The following is a 15,488-nucleotide window of genomic DNA, read 5'->3' as shown; positions in this document are numbered from 1 at the left end:
TAGTAAAACACATTGAGGCACAATTGCCTATTTTTAGACAATTTCAAAATTTACCTGGGATTAAATTGCAACACTTATCATATGGAAACCGTACATTATCTATAGAAACTATCACATTTTTGGCTTGTGAACAAAGCAGCTTGGAGCTAAGTGGGAGTTGAAAAACATCAGATTAGTATTTGTGATATTTGACTGCTCTGTGACTGTGCATCCGTGTTTCTACAACAATTGCTTTTAAACAGATTTCTTTCTCTTTCTGTCACTTTTTAAATAGCACTTTTTCTTTTTTCTTTAATTTTTTTTCTCACAGTTGCACATGTATGCACAAATGGATGCACAAGATGAATACAACTTTGTCAGATGTGAGCAGGTTGCCTTCCAGAGAACACAAAGATTTGCAACACATTTGCAGTGCAACACTGAACATCCTTTAGAGGAGTCATCTTCTCACTGAGCAGGCAGTTAATAGGACTGATGTGAAGTGTGGATGGGTAACTCAGGGTGATCAGTTTGGTAGTATTAGGAATTGTAGGGGCTCACAGAAAAGGAAAACCAGTCCTGTGTTTAAGCACCCAAATAAATCTGCTTTAGTTATGTGATGATTTGCCATTACAGACCCAGAGGTGATAGCTCTAGATGTCACTGCCACTCCTAACAGCTAGGAGAGCAGCCCCAGCCCATCCAGTAGGAGTAGTGAAAGTAATGCAGAAAGGCCTCGACAATTGGTAGTATTAAGGTATTTTATAATCAGAAGGACCAATGGAATAATTTGTTGCCCAGATTGCCTCAACCAAATGGTTAGCTGTCTTCCTGGTGCCAGGGATTGGCATGTGGTGGGCGGAATACCTTTTATTGTTAGTAGGCCAGGGACCAATATATATTTTTTAGTGCCACATCTGTCAGTTTGGCAAAAACCGTAATATATACTTCCTCAGAACTGATGAGACTGGTGTCATGTTTAGGACCATATCTGCCAGATATGAAAATCAAAAATAACCAAAACTACCACATTTTTTCAGTATGGCAAATCCAAGACCATGTGGCATCAAAATCAACCCAACATCTCAATTTATACATAAGCTTAATGGAAGGGCCATATCATAAGGTCTTTTGATCTTGCTGCACTTGTTTGTTTTTTATTTTCAGGCGCCTTCCCTTCTTTGAATGAATTGGATTTCTTTGATCTTTAGGACTGTGTGTAGAGGGCTGGTGGGCCAAGTAGACAAAATATTGCAAGGGACTAAGCATGACCCAGCTGTCCTGATCCATGTTTGAACCAATGACAGGATACTTGGAACATGGAGGATCCTTAAAAATAATTGTAACTAAGCTGCAAGTTGAAGGGAAGGAACTGACTTTTCATTAAAATATATACCCTCTATGCTAAAAATGGCCTGCACCTAAATGAAAGGGGTAGGGACAGTTAAATAAGGGGCAGATAAGTGAGATAAGAGTCAGTCACATGTGAGTGATGGATTAGGGTAGGTAGGTGGGTGTTATGGGTAGAAATAAGTAATTATACAAACCAACCATGTTACAAACAACGACATGCACAGTACTTTTTGTACAAAAAAAAAGATTGGGCAAAAACTGCTGATAAATAAAGCAATGGTTTAGCGTGATCACCAATACTAGAAGTCTATCAGGTGAAATAGGTGAGTTGGAAGCATGAATGCATGAAGAGCACTATGACTAAGTTGGTATTACTGAATGCTAGCTTTGTGTTTTAACATTGATGAGCTGTTAAAATTCCTAGCTGTAGTCTCTTTCTTTAGAGACAGAGTAAAACAAAAAGATGGTGGTGTCTGTCTTTATGTAAGAGATTACCTATTATTATTATTACCTATACATATTATTATTAGAGTGAATGTAAAAGAAGTCCTTGTTGGAGAGTGTAATGATGCTGAGACATAGGTTGCAAATGTGGATGCATAATGCACATTTAGTTATTAGTGGTTGTTTTAGGCCCCCCAGTGCTAAAATGAGGTTATAATCAAATCCTTACACTGAAAAAAGCTTCACAAGTTGGGACAGTGGTAATTGATGGGTGATTTTAACTACCCTGACTTTGACTGGTGTCAAATTTACTACAAAACAATTTTGGCACACTTTATAGAAGTGACAGCTAGAAAAAATGCTCTGCTGTACTTGGTATTTAACCTCCTGGGCAGTTGATTTCTGTCCGGATTTATACGTCTAAAAGCGGTCCATTGTTTTTCATGAAAATTAATTTTACATTATAATATTTTAGTATGAGTAAACCCTGTGTACTTTTAAGCAAGGCCCATTCCTTACCTTGGTTGAATATGACTGAATCAATGGCCACAGCAGTATCTTCTTTCACTGGAGGTTCAATAGCCAACAAGCCCAGCTCACTGCAGATAGAGAGTTTTCTTTAGAACTAGCTGGGTAATAACAAAAATGTTCTAAACATAAATACTGTTTAAAGCCTGGGTCTACACAGACGGTTTTAAAAGCCTACCGTGTTAATTTGCATTGTTATGCACTTTTACAAGCGTTTTAAAGCTTGCCTTTATCACATGCCACAGTTCCGCTAGGGTTGTGGGAGCATTCAAAAAAGCAGAGCTGTCAGGAGAGAAGCGCTCCACTGATTGCTCCCACAGTCAAGAAAGCAGACCTGGGGTGCAGAACCGCTAGGGCTGCCGGAGCAATCGAGAAAGGGGAGCTGTCAGCAGAGTGTGCCTAGCAGAGCAATCAGCAAAACTCTGCTCTCTTGATTGCTTCCACAGTCCTAGCAGAGCTGTGGCATGTGTCCAAAACACACAGAGAGCTCTGCTCTCCTGACAGCCCCGTTTTCTTGATTGCTCCCGCAGCCCCAGCGAAGCTGTGGCATGTTTTCTGCACCCATGTGGGTACAGAGCACGTGCTATAACCTCTGGGGCTGTGGGAGCAGTGAACTAAAACGATCTCTCAAAGGAGAGGTCATATGAGTTCACTGTACCCAGAGGAGTTGTAGCACATATTCTGTGGGTACAGCACACGTGCTACAACTCCTCTAGGGCTCCGGGTTCTGAACTCCCACAACCTCTACATTGAGAGTTCACGTGAGTTCACTGCACCCGCAGCCATAGAGGAGTTGTAGCATGTGCCCAGGTGGGCTACAGAGCACGTGTTTCAACTCTTCTAGGGCCGCGGATGAAGTGAACGCACTTCCGTTGATTGGCTGAGAAAAGGGAAACCCTGATGACGGGTCAAGCTTTTCTCAGCCATTCAGCACTAGAGGTAAATAGGGAGATTTGTCCTCATTTGCCCTCTAGTCTCCAGAGATCTCACATTGTCAGGAGTCCCACGGCTGTGCTCGAATCATGAATGCAGCCATGGAAATCATTCTTTCATTGTGGGATAACCTGTAAAAAAAAAGTTTAACACAGTTAATTACAAAACATACACATCTAATAAAATACTTTAAACATTAAAGTCTTGTCTTATTGTTTACATATACTTCTAACCTTTTCAATGGAATGAGTAAGGGGTTTGATCTACCTCTGTACTCATTCCCCAGGGTGGGGTGGCGGATATCTGGGAGTCCCCTTATTAAAGGTGGCTTCAAGATTCTAACATCCTTTAAAAACGCATGCAAAAGCCTCCATTGAATTTATTGGGAGCTTTTGTTGACATTCTTAAGTGTTTATGCAAGAAGCGTTATCTATAACGCTTAAAAACGTTCCTCAAGGAAGCGCTCAGGTTAAACGCTGGGGAAACAGTCCATGTAGACTAAGCCTTACAATGATTTTCAGTGATCAGCAGTAAGGAGGCAGCAGTGACATGAAAATGCCAAAGCTGCCTTGTAAAACCTGCAAGGGGATTTTATCAAGACTGGTTTTCCCCTGTAAAGCAGCACTGACCAGTCTTCAGCTCTGGAATGTAAAGTAAGGCTGTGTTTTGCAGTAAACAACAAGGTTTGCAAATAATTAATGTGGCAGATTAAGTGGAATCATTTATTTTACATATTTAAGTAATGTATTGACTAGACAATTTTTGTGACCTTTCAAGGAAAACTTTCTTTAATTTTATATCAGAGTAAAAGCCTCTGATGTTGGGAAGGGAGCTGATGAGAAAATTAGCCAACAGCTTTATTTGGACTTGCTCTGCTTGCAAGTAACTTGGGGTCAGTGGTATTCTTGTGCCAGCCTACTCTCACAATAGCATACTTTCAGATAACACAAATAACACTAATTATACAATATATGGAATATGTTGAAAATTTAGTATTTAGCTAAGTTCTTTCTAGAGTAAATGGTCAGATAATGCAAAACTGATATCACATAGGTATTGTGACTTAAAGATGTTTTTAGTAATATACAACTTAGTTATAGCTGAAATGCTGATGAATAACTGTTTTCGTTTGTTTTTGGTTTCTAATAAGAAGTTGCAGTCTGTATAGCATCAGCTTCAAATCTCATTAGGCTTTATATTTTCTTTTGCTCGTATAACTTCAATCGTTTGTACTATTTCCTTATTACCTTGATATCTGGTAAAGATGGAAACATTTGGAACGTGAATTTAAGATATGCATCTTTTGTTCCTGTTATTCCAATCATTTGCAATGTTTTCCTATTATCTTTAATATCATTTGATACATTTGAAATGTGATTTTTTTTTTTTGGTCAATTGTTCATTGTTCTTTATGTGTTAGTGCAAATAAAACATTAGTTTTCTAAATCTTTTATCAAATACTGGCTTCTAAAATTATTACCCTGACTTTTGAAGTCTTTTTAAACCTTGAAAATTAGCAACTGAGGCAATCAAGTTGGGTAGCCAATAGGGACCAGTCAGTATATTTTTTGCATTGCTGTAATAAGTTCTAGAAAGGTATATATATAATGGCACTTTGAATATTATTCCAGCCTTCCTTTGTTCTCTGTACTGTAGTTAAATTCCCCTTCTATTGAGCCTATCATACTGCATATTTGTAGCTGACCAAAGTCCCTTATATGAATGCCATAGTGATTTTATTATGATTTAAATAATATACAAAGACTTTATCAGGTGTTACGCAGTGTAAATATCCCTCTTACATGTCACGTTTCATGGTCCTCTGCCTCTCTTCCTCTTCTGTCAGAGCCTAGAATGGAAGAATATTGTGTCACTTGGATATTTACTGCTGATCCTTTGTCGCTAAATTTTGTGTAGTCCTCTTTTAGGGATTTTCATTATATTTTTAAACTAGGCTATCATGCATGGTTTTGTTTTGATGATGGCTTTGTACTAATGAACTAACCTGAACATAATATCTGTGTAACATTAATGTAAAATAAGAACAATAAAACCCATAAGGATTTCCTTTTAATTTTATTAAATACTGATAGGAGGCTGAACTTTTTTATTGGTGTATAAAAGACTTACCCTGGTCTTTCCTGGTGTTATTACCATCATAATCAGAGCACCAACACAGCAAATTAATGGAATCCTAAAACAGACGTAACAATAGATATAACACTTATGTAAATGGACTAGGGCTTCTATTTTTTTTAACAAGACAGATCTTTTGTGCATCATTCCACCCCCCCAGTACTTATAAACAACAAGTACACATTGGTTCCCGAAGCTGTAATTTTCTAGGTCAGGTTTTCTCATAGATTTTTGCAACAGAAATCACATGAAACTTTTGCTAAATCTGAACGCAATAGGGGATTACATAAAACTGAGGTAAGTTGAATAGGCTAACCTGCTCAAGCTGATAGTAGAGGATGATACCTTTTTTGGTTTTAGGTAGACCTATTCATCCCTTTATTGAAACTTAGATTCAATAAGTAAAAAGCACCAAAAAGAAGTGCCTTAGGTGTATCCTGCGATACATGGAAGAATTATGTATTTGGTAAAATTTAAGCATGAAATGTAAGCATGACTTACAAATATAGAAGAATTTACAAATTTATGTTTAATGATTATTTAATAAATGGGTCCTCTAGATCTCCTAAAGCAGTGGTCGCCAACCTTTTCAGTTATGTCGAGAGACACAGCCGGGCCACTTTCCTAAGCCTGGGACTTGTACAGGGACGTGTTCCGCGGCTCAGGCCAGTGAATCCCCCCCAGTAGGGTCCTTCTCCTGACCCCGCTTGGGGGTGCACCAGCCAGTGCCACGGACCCCCAAACTTTTCACCGCAGACCACCGGTTTTCGACCACTGTCCTAAAGGAAGCGAAAGAGTCCCTATTTGTCTGGAAATATATACCTCAATAGTGAAAAAGTTTTATGCTGATTTTAAGGACAAATATGACTGTTTTAATTAATGTGCCTTTTTTTAAAAATAAATTGCTTAAATATTGAACATTTATGATACCATTTTGTTGCTGTCTGGAAAGTCCTAATTCTTTTTTTCTGTGTATTTGTTATTGGATTTATTAAGGGATGTGGCAGTGTGTAATAGGATAACCAGGCGAAAGAATAATTTATTTTATAAAATTGTTAGAGGCTTTTTAATCACTTGCATGGTACCAATGGATTGGCATAAGGCCAATGTGGTTCCTATCTTCAAAAAGGGAGCAAAGTCATTACCAAGTAACTACACACTGGTGAGTTTAACATTCATAGTTAGAAAGGTCCTAGAGAGTTTGATAAACCGCACAGTGGAGTTTCTGCTATAAAATAGTATAATAAATGATAGTCTACATATATTCAAGAAAGATCAAAGTTGTCAAACAAATTTACTCTTGTTATGAGGATTTAACTAAACAGGTAGACAGTGGAATAGCAGTTGTTATAGTGTACTTGGACTTTGCAAAAGCATTTGACACTGTTCCCCACAGACGGTTAATATGCAAGTTAGGGTCAATAGGTTTAGAAAAGTCAATCTGTAAATGGATAGAGAACTGGCTTAAAGATCGCATCCAGAGAGTTGTAATTATTGAGTCATACTCTGAATGGTCTAAGGTTATTAGTGGTGTACCTCAGGCTTTACTGTTTAACATCTTTATAAATGAGACAGAGTTTGGGATTAAAACTACCATTTCTGTGTACATTGTGGAATGGAGATAGTGCAGAGAAGGGCAACTAAACTCAACTCAACTAAAAGGAATAGAGGAATTCGGCTATAAGGCGAGATTAGCTGAACTAAATCCCTTGAGAAGAGACGTTTAGGGGGGAATATGATCACTTTGTATAAATATATAATCGGTCCATATAGAGAACTCTCTTCCCAATTATTCACTTTAAGATCATTACAAAGGACAAGAGGGCACTCTGTGACTGGAGGAAAAGAAGTTTAAGCTCTGGATAAGGAAGGGATTCTTCGCTGTAAGGTCTGTGAAAATATGGAATCGGCTCCCTCTGGAAGTAGTTTCAGCAAATACTATAGATTGCTTTAAGAAAAAGCAAGATGCTTTTCCAGAAGCACAGACTATACCTAAGTAATAAAGCTTGTAAGGAAAGATTACAGACTGTTGATCCAGGGAACATCTGATTGCCTCATTTTTTTATTTTGTTGGAGCAAATTGTACAAATGTTTTTGCCTTCCTTTGGACCAACTATGTCTATAGGGTTTTTTATCTGGGATATGTTTACTTCCCTAGTGGTTGAATGTATGTATTTTTTCAACCTGACTTACTATGTTATGTTGTGAGTGTTATAGCACTCACAATCATAGCAAAGATTTTGTTTCAGACAGAAACCTAGATATATATGGCAGTTGTAAGACTGTAATAACCTTTTTTGTTTTTCTAGATAGAGAGGCACATTTTCAACACACCTATATGATATGCCTGTCATGGCATTTAAATCAAAGATATGGATCAGTGCTTTCTTCAAGGGTTCTGAAACATTCCAGAAATACAGAAAGCATCTGTATTGCAGTACAATAACATGGTTTCAGCCATGTATTAGGTTCATAAATGAGTCAAATTATGGGCAAAACGGTGGGTATATGCAAGATCAACACAGTATAATTTAGTAATATCTTGCTTGCACAAACATATTGCTGACAAAATTATCTATAAATGATTATGAAACCCGGAAGCTCTAATTCCAGGACGAACACTCAATAGTTATATCGTTCTGAATAGCTTACTAGTAATAAGTAACTCTACATGTTGTAAAGCATGCTGATTTAGACCATATAATAATACATAACTGCACCGTATAATGAACTATCTGCTCTGGCCTAAAACATCTGTTGACCAAGTGTCATACACAGAGTGGTCTTTAATTTTGTTTAGCAGGGAGGACACAAAAAAGTTCCTTATGCTATAATATTTGTTACAATAATTCATTTCTACAGAATCCGTAAATTCCAACACTAATGTAGGATAAGGTATTACATATTAGTGTTAAGCTATCAATCAAAGTATTTTAAATATCCATATATGACTGATTTTATAGGTAATTTTATAGATTTAAAAATATAGAACAGAAATGTTGCACGTGGTTGATTTTTGATGTATAAAGCTGACACACCCCCTACAGCCTTGTTTGGAAAGGAAAATGTTATTTGATTCCATTATGAAAAACATAAAAATCTTTAGACTCTAGATTTTTTTTATATGTTTGGGGACTGGTGATGGCACATAAAGAATATTTACTTTCCTGCTTCAGGAACCACATGTGTATTACTGCTATATGTTTTCAGTATTATTTTCCTGTTATTTTCTGTTTTATAATTTGAATTATAAATATTTGGTATCCTTTTTTCCTTTTTTAATATACATTTCCATAAGAATGATAAGGCTAAAGCCTTTAATATATTTGACTTTGGTGCACAAAAAATGAACCCCTACAATATTTTACCATTTTAAAAGGAAACATTTTGGTCTAGATGTATAACTATTTTATTTATTTATTTATTTATTTTTGCAAACAAAAGACTTTTTTTTGTGCCCTTAACTGAACATTTCCATTTTGCTGTCCAACTTTACCTGCCTTTCTAGCTGAGCTTCATTAAATACCCTACCTATTTTCATTGAGAGTGCTCCTAATAGTAATTGAGGCATTTGTACTCTGTGGTGGAATGGCAACTGGTAGGGCTATGAAGTAAAAAGCTTGGAAAGTCACTTCTAAGTTACAAAGAAAAGTACATTAAAGAGGGGTGTTTATATTTAATATCATGTGTACAAAATACAAACTGTTGCAGAATACACAATTTAAAGTAATTTGACAATTTAAGGTAATGACAAAACTGATCCTTAAACCCCAATATGTATTATTTTTGCTTTTTAAATAAATAATTTTTCATAATTAACAGAAAAATAAGCCTACATAATGTTCGATTCGCATTTAGTTTGCTATAGAAAGTAAATGTAAATCTGATTTACATCATAGATACAATCAGTATCAGGAGCATTTAATCTTTATGGATTAATTTAGCTGAGAACTACCTAAATCATATAAATTGAAAAAGGTGTAATATAGAGCAAATGTTAGTTACCCCCTCATAGCTGCTTCTGGATGGGATGGTATATCTTCCCTGCTGAGAAGTAACTGAAGATGTATAGCTTTTTTAAGGCAAAGTTCAGAGCCCTACCCTTTTAGAGAACTTTGGTCTCTTTTGACAAGATTGGTGTTAATAGTTACTTAGAAGTTTTTTCAGAACAGAAAGCAACAATACAATCTGGTTATACAAAACAAATGCATGTTGTTATCGGTTATTTTTATTCAGAATTCATGGGATGGAAGAAAGTTTGCCATGTTTTTTTAATCTGAGGCTGTAGTTATGTCAGTACATGCCATTTTAGAACAGCAAAATTACTGGAACGTGATATTTTATCTATTACTTTATTAAAATTAGCTGCACCAAAAACTAATCATTTTAAAGGTTTTTTTATATGTCATGGATATTCCTGTAGCGCATTCTACCTACAATAATCCCCTCACCCTGGTTTGCTGAATCTATTAGGAGCAAGTGACGTCTTTATTTGGTTCTATCAGTTGGGTAGAACTAAAGATTCTGCTGGGTATAGCTCAAAAAATTATTTTTACTGACAACATGCAGATGAAACAATTATAAAAGAAAAGTATGTTTTGTTGATCATTAAGGTGACTTGGTTGTTTTGTTTTTTTTACCCAGCAATCTGGTGCAATGCTAATGTTACTTGAATAGGATGCACCTATGACATTCAGTCACAATTACACAGTAATTAGATTTTTGATTGTCTGGGCTCTTTTAGTCAGTATTAACAAGTACACCAATCTGCAAAGGATCAAAGATATCGTGTGTATAATACCACAGGATCATAACCTACAGTTTAGGTTTATGTAGGAAACATACAAAACAGCTTCCTGACCGGAAAGCTGGTGCGCTGATTTTGCTCCATAGATCTTTTCAGGGTAAGGTAAAGACAGTGCAAAGTGACTCTGCAGGTCCTATTATCAAAGTCCTCTTACAGTTACGTGACCAGGATCTCTCAATATACAATATATATGCCCCAAATTCTCCGCCCACCACCTTTTTTCAAGAGCTAGCTTGCTGGCTGGCCCAAGATCCCACGCCTTCCAAAATTGTAGGAGGAGACTTTAATTCAGTCATGGTGGTCTCGGAAGATAGATGCTCTGGCCATACTGTCGGTGCTGAGCGGGTTACATCTCGCTCCCAACTGTCAGATTTTATTTCCGCTATGTCTTTAAATGACGTTTGGAGACAGTTTCACCCCTTGGAAAAACAATATACCTTTGTTTCTCAGGCTCATGTATCTCAAGCACGCTTGGATTACCTGTTTTGTACTGATTCTATTATGTATAGAATTGAATCTCCTGAGATTCATACCATGGTGATTTCGGATCACTCTCCCATCTCTCTTACAATACGAGACCAGTACCCCAAAGGGGATTATGTCCCTTGGCGGTTCCCCTCTTACTTGGCCAAAGATCCAGAATTCCAGGGTGAGTTGAGGTCGGCATGGCTTGAATATGTGCAACATAATGCTGCCCATAGAGATGACCCTCTGTTGTTCTGGGAGGCAGGTAAGGCTTATTTGAGAGGGAGGGTCATTTCCTCTATGATGAAAAGGAAAAAGGCTATGCTGTCCCATTTTTTGCAGGCGCAACAAGAACTTAGGCTAGCACAACAGGCTCTGTCAGACAACCCTACCCAAAATACTAAACAACAGTGGTACACTTCCAAGGGTAAATTTGATTCCTGGCTCTCCCAGTATGAACAGTTGAAGTTCAAATACAAGTCGCTAGAATATCATAAATATGGCAATAAATCGGGTAAAATGTTGGCCAGTTTGGTCCGCTCAGGCTACAAGCCGACATATATCCCCAAATTATATACAAGGGCAGGCACCGTGGTTGCTTCCTCTAAGGAGGTGAACCACCATTTAGCTCAGTTCTATCAAAAGCTTTACTCCTCCCCACCAGCAGATTTACAGGCTGGACAGGCATTCTTATCCGGAGTTGCCTTGCCTGCCTTGCAACCAAGTGATATTGAAGATCTTAATGCCCCTATTACTACGGAACAAATATTGGCCACCATTGCTTCCCTAAAAAATGGGAAGGCTCCAAGCCCTGATGGGTTTACCTAGGAATTCTTTAAAATGCTCAGGGAGGAGGTGGTGAAGGATCTCTATGCACTCTACTCTAAGCTTTGGGAGCAAGGTACGTACTTCCGTTCCGGCCAGGAATCTTATATAAGACTCCTTTTGAAAAAAGATAAGAACCCTTGTGACCTGGATTCATATTGCCCCATATCTTTGGTAAATATTGATGCTAAGATCCTATCTAAAATTCTTGCAGACAGGTTGGCCAGATTATTGCCGTCCATTATCTCTCCTTCCCAGGTGGGTTTTGTTCAGGGTAGGGCAGCAGTGCCTAATATTAGGAAAGTACTGGTAGCACTGGAAATCGCTAAGCGCCAGCCAGATCTGGACTTGGCTATTGTTGCTATAGACGCCCATAAAGCCTTTGATACAGTAAACATACCATGGCTGTTCACGGTACTGCAACGGGTAGGCATTCAGGGTCCATTCCTCAATTTGCTCGAGGCTATGTATGCTGCTCCAATTGCACGTATACATACCCCGGGATTCTTGTCAAACCCCATTGCTCTTCACAGAGGGACTAGACAGGGATGTCCATTATCTCCTCTATTGTTTAATCTTGCATTAGAACCACTAGTTAGATACTTGGATTCCACCCCTTTGTTGCATGGAATCCCAGTTCATACTAGTGAGCTACGTACTGCCTTTTTTGCAGATGATATTCTACTCTTAACATCTAACCCCCACCTTGACAGTAATAATATTCAAACATTATTCCAGACTTTTGACAGTTTCGCGGGACTTAAAAGAAATTTTGATAAAAGTGAGATTTTATCTTTAACAAAAAACGTGTCGTCGTGGCGAATAGTTGGCAGACACGTGTGCCTTTTAAAGTGGCGACACAATCCATCACCTGCTCTTGTGCCTGAGGGAACATTGAACATTGGACTTATTTGGGAATACGTATAGGTCGCTTACCTTCATCTCTTTATGCCCTAAATTATCCACCGCTAATTACAAAAATACAGAAAGAATTGAGGATGTGGGAACATTTACCCCTATTGTTTCTGGGCCGATGTCATCTAGTAAAGATGATGTCATTTTCAAAATTACTCTATTCGATGCAAACTTTGCCTCTTTTACTGACCCATGCTGATATTAACACTCTTAATAGAGCTTTTGTAAACTTTTTGTGGTCTAGTAAATGCCCGAGAATTTCTCTGGTGAAGTTATATTTGCCCAAGGAGGAGGGGGGAGTGGGTTTCCCGAATATCAGACTCTATAATCTGGCTACGCTGGCTAGGCATGTTATTGACTGGCTAGGACATACATCCTGTTATTCTAATCTACATTTGGAGAGTGCAATGTCCTATCCCTGGAATCTCTGTGCACTGTTACACTGTAGGTTCTCTTCCATTCCCGCCTCTTTGCACCATAATATTCTCATCAGAGACACAGTGGTTACATGGAAGGTACTTAGACAACGGTTCAAGCTGCCAGTTCGCATATCAAGGTATTTACCAATATGTGGTAATCCAATGTTCCCTCAGGCACAAGAGCAGGCAGCGTTTGAGGTATGGAAACAAAAGGGTCTGGAACGTTTTGGAGAGCTCTACCAATTGGAGGGCTCAACTAGACTTTCTTTGGCTAGTTTACAGGAGACATATGATATTCCAAATTGGGCCCTTCATCCATTGTACTATAACCAAACTATGTCATTCCTCAAATCTTTAGCTCTTAATTTTGCAGAGACATTTCGACCCAATAGTTTTGATAAACTTTTGAAGTTATCTCCACCTAATATATCTAATATATATGCGTGCCTTAGACCTATTTTTACTAAACCTCTGTCATCCTCGAATGTAAAAATGTGGCAAAAGGATTTTCCAGACTCTGATATAGTGGATTGTGTTATACAAGGTTATCAAACGGTGAGACAGAGCATGGTTAACGAGATTTGGAGGGAATCGCAGTTCATGCTACTACACAGGGCTAGAGTTGAAAAAATAATATTACCTTATGCTAGTTTTAATGTTGTTTTATAATACACAGTATTATTTTTTCCCTCTCTTGTGACATTTCTGCCATATGATCTAAAAATCACTGTGGAAACTAGTTGTCTTTGTTTTCAAGGATACCTTTAAGGAACTCTTTTGGCTTCCATATTTAAGGTTACCCAGATAAAGGCTGCGTACACATGCTAGACTTTTGTTGTTTCCATTGACAGCCTAAACATGAATAAACGAGCACTGTTCTGTTCGATGGAGAGAAGAGGGGAGAGAACGAACGAGCGGCACCCACAGCGCTCTCCTCCCTTCATTTCCATTGCGGTTGTTCATCTTCTGTCGTTCATGGATCTGCCAGGACGGATCCATAAACGGTGTTGGATGGCCGCTGTACACATTTCAGATTCTCCCTCGAGACGAGCCCTAAGGGGTTGTATCAGTCAAATATAATCTGACATGTGTACATAGTCTAACTGTTAATGCAACAGTTTATTTTGAATGATCCACTTTGTATTTAGGCAAAGCTAAACAGACATAAAATCAAGACATAATAAAAAAAAAAACAAAAAAAAGTCTGGTCCTTAGCAGGTCTTTAAATAATACCATACAATAATTATTGAAAAACATTGTACAGCCACTCAGTTTGTTTATGCAATATTGAAATATGATTGTATTGTCTCTCCATATACAGTAATTAACTGTTTTTTTGTTCTTTTCGCATTTCTCCAACAAACTTCCACAAAAGAGCTTTTCATGGAGATTCCATTTTGATTCTAATACAGTATCAACCACATGGAAGAAAAAAAGACAGACAGTTACATTTCATAATCTCAATAAATACACCAGTACGTTAATGAGTGATTCCATAAACTATTCGCACACAGGTGCTCATTAAAGTGCAGCTAGGACATGATCCGGAAGAAAATTCAAGGGTTTATATTTATCCACCATTGTGTGTAGTAAAACATTTATACCATACTTAATGAATCACAGGAGGGTTTTTTATCCTTGCCCACTGAAGAGTGCATATAGACACTTTGTGACTGAAAATGTATAACAATAACAGACAGTACGGTGGCTCAGAGGTTAGCAGCCTTTGCAGCACTAGGTCCCAGGTTCGAATCTTGGCCAGGACACTATCTGTATGGAGTTTGCAGGTTCTTCTCGTGTCTGTGTGGGTTTCCTCTGGGTACTCCAATTTCCTCCCACATTCCAAAAACATGCAATTAGGTGAATTGGCTTCCCGCAAAATTGATCTTAGACTGTATTAAAGACATATGACTGAGGTAGGGAAATTAGATTGTGAGCCCTTTTGAGGGACAGCTAGTGACATGACTAGGGACTTTCACTATTTCAATATTATACAAGGCATTTTTTCAAAGATAATGCCCTATGTTTCTTCCAAGTTTTATCAGTTTTTTCTAATACCATGATTTAATTATATTAATTGTATGTGGTCCAAATATATCTGTCCCAATAGATAAATTCAATATAACACATCATCACAATACTCCTACATATCCTTAAATTCTAAATTATGTGAAATAATAAATACAGTGATAAATACAATGTGGCTTCTGATTTATTTGTCCTTTATGCAAATTCAAAATGACACCTAAAAATATATAACCTATGCTTCTGCATATTCTAATCCACATAAATTATTAAATAAAAATAGCAATTCATAAATCAAATTTACTAAATGAAAATTGTGATAAATCCAATCCTGAATTTTAACACATATTTCAGCCATTGTTTCTTACAATAAACATTCTAGATATTTTAAATATCCCATTGCTAAAGTCACCAATGTTCCTATTTACCCTCTTTGAATTCATCCATATCCCTCAGAAGCCTGGTATTATGTTCTATGCTTACAATTGTTACTTAATTTAACCTGTTTGGGCTTGGGTGCACTTTGATGACAGATTTCATGCTAATACACTGGAAACACTCGCAATGCCCTATTAACCTACAGCTTGTGGCTCAACTTGAACTGCAAGTTATCTTGCCTCTTCCTTCAAGTCATCCATATGTCTGTAGACGTGCCTCCA

This window comes from Pyxicephalus adspersus, chromosome 10 (assembly GCF_032062135.1).
Source record: "Pyxicephalus adspersus chromosome 10, UCB_Pads_2.0, whole genome shotgun sequence".
NCBI classification, from domain to species: Eukaryota; Metazoa; Chordata; class Amphibia; order Anura; family Pyxicephalidae; genus Pyxicephalus; species Pyxicephalus adspersus.
The sequence above is the reverse complement of the archived record's forward strand: the minus strand, read 5'-3'. Positions refer to the sequence as shown.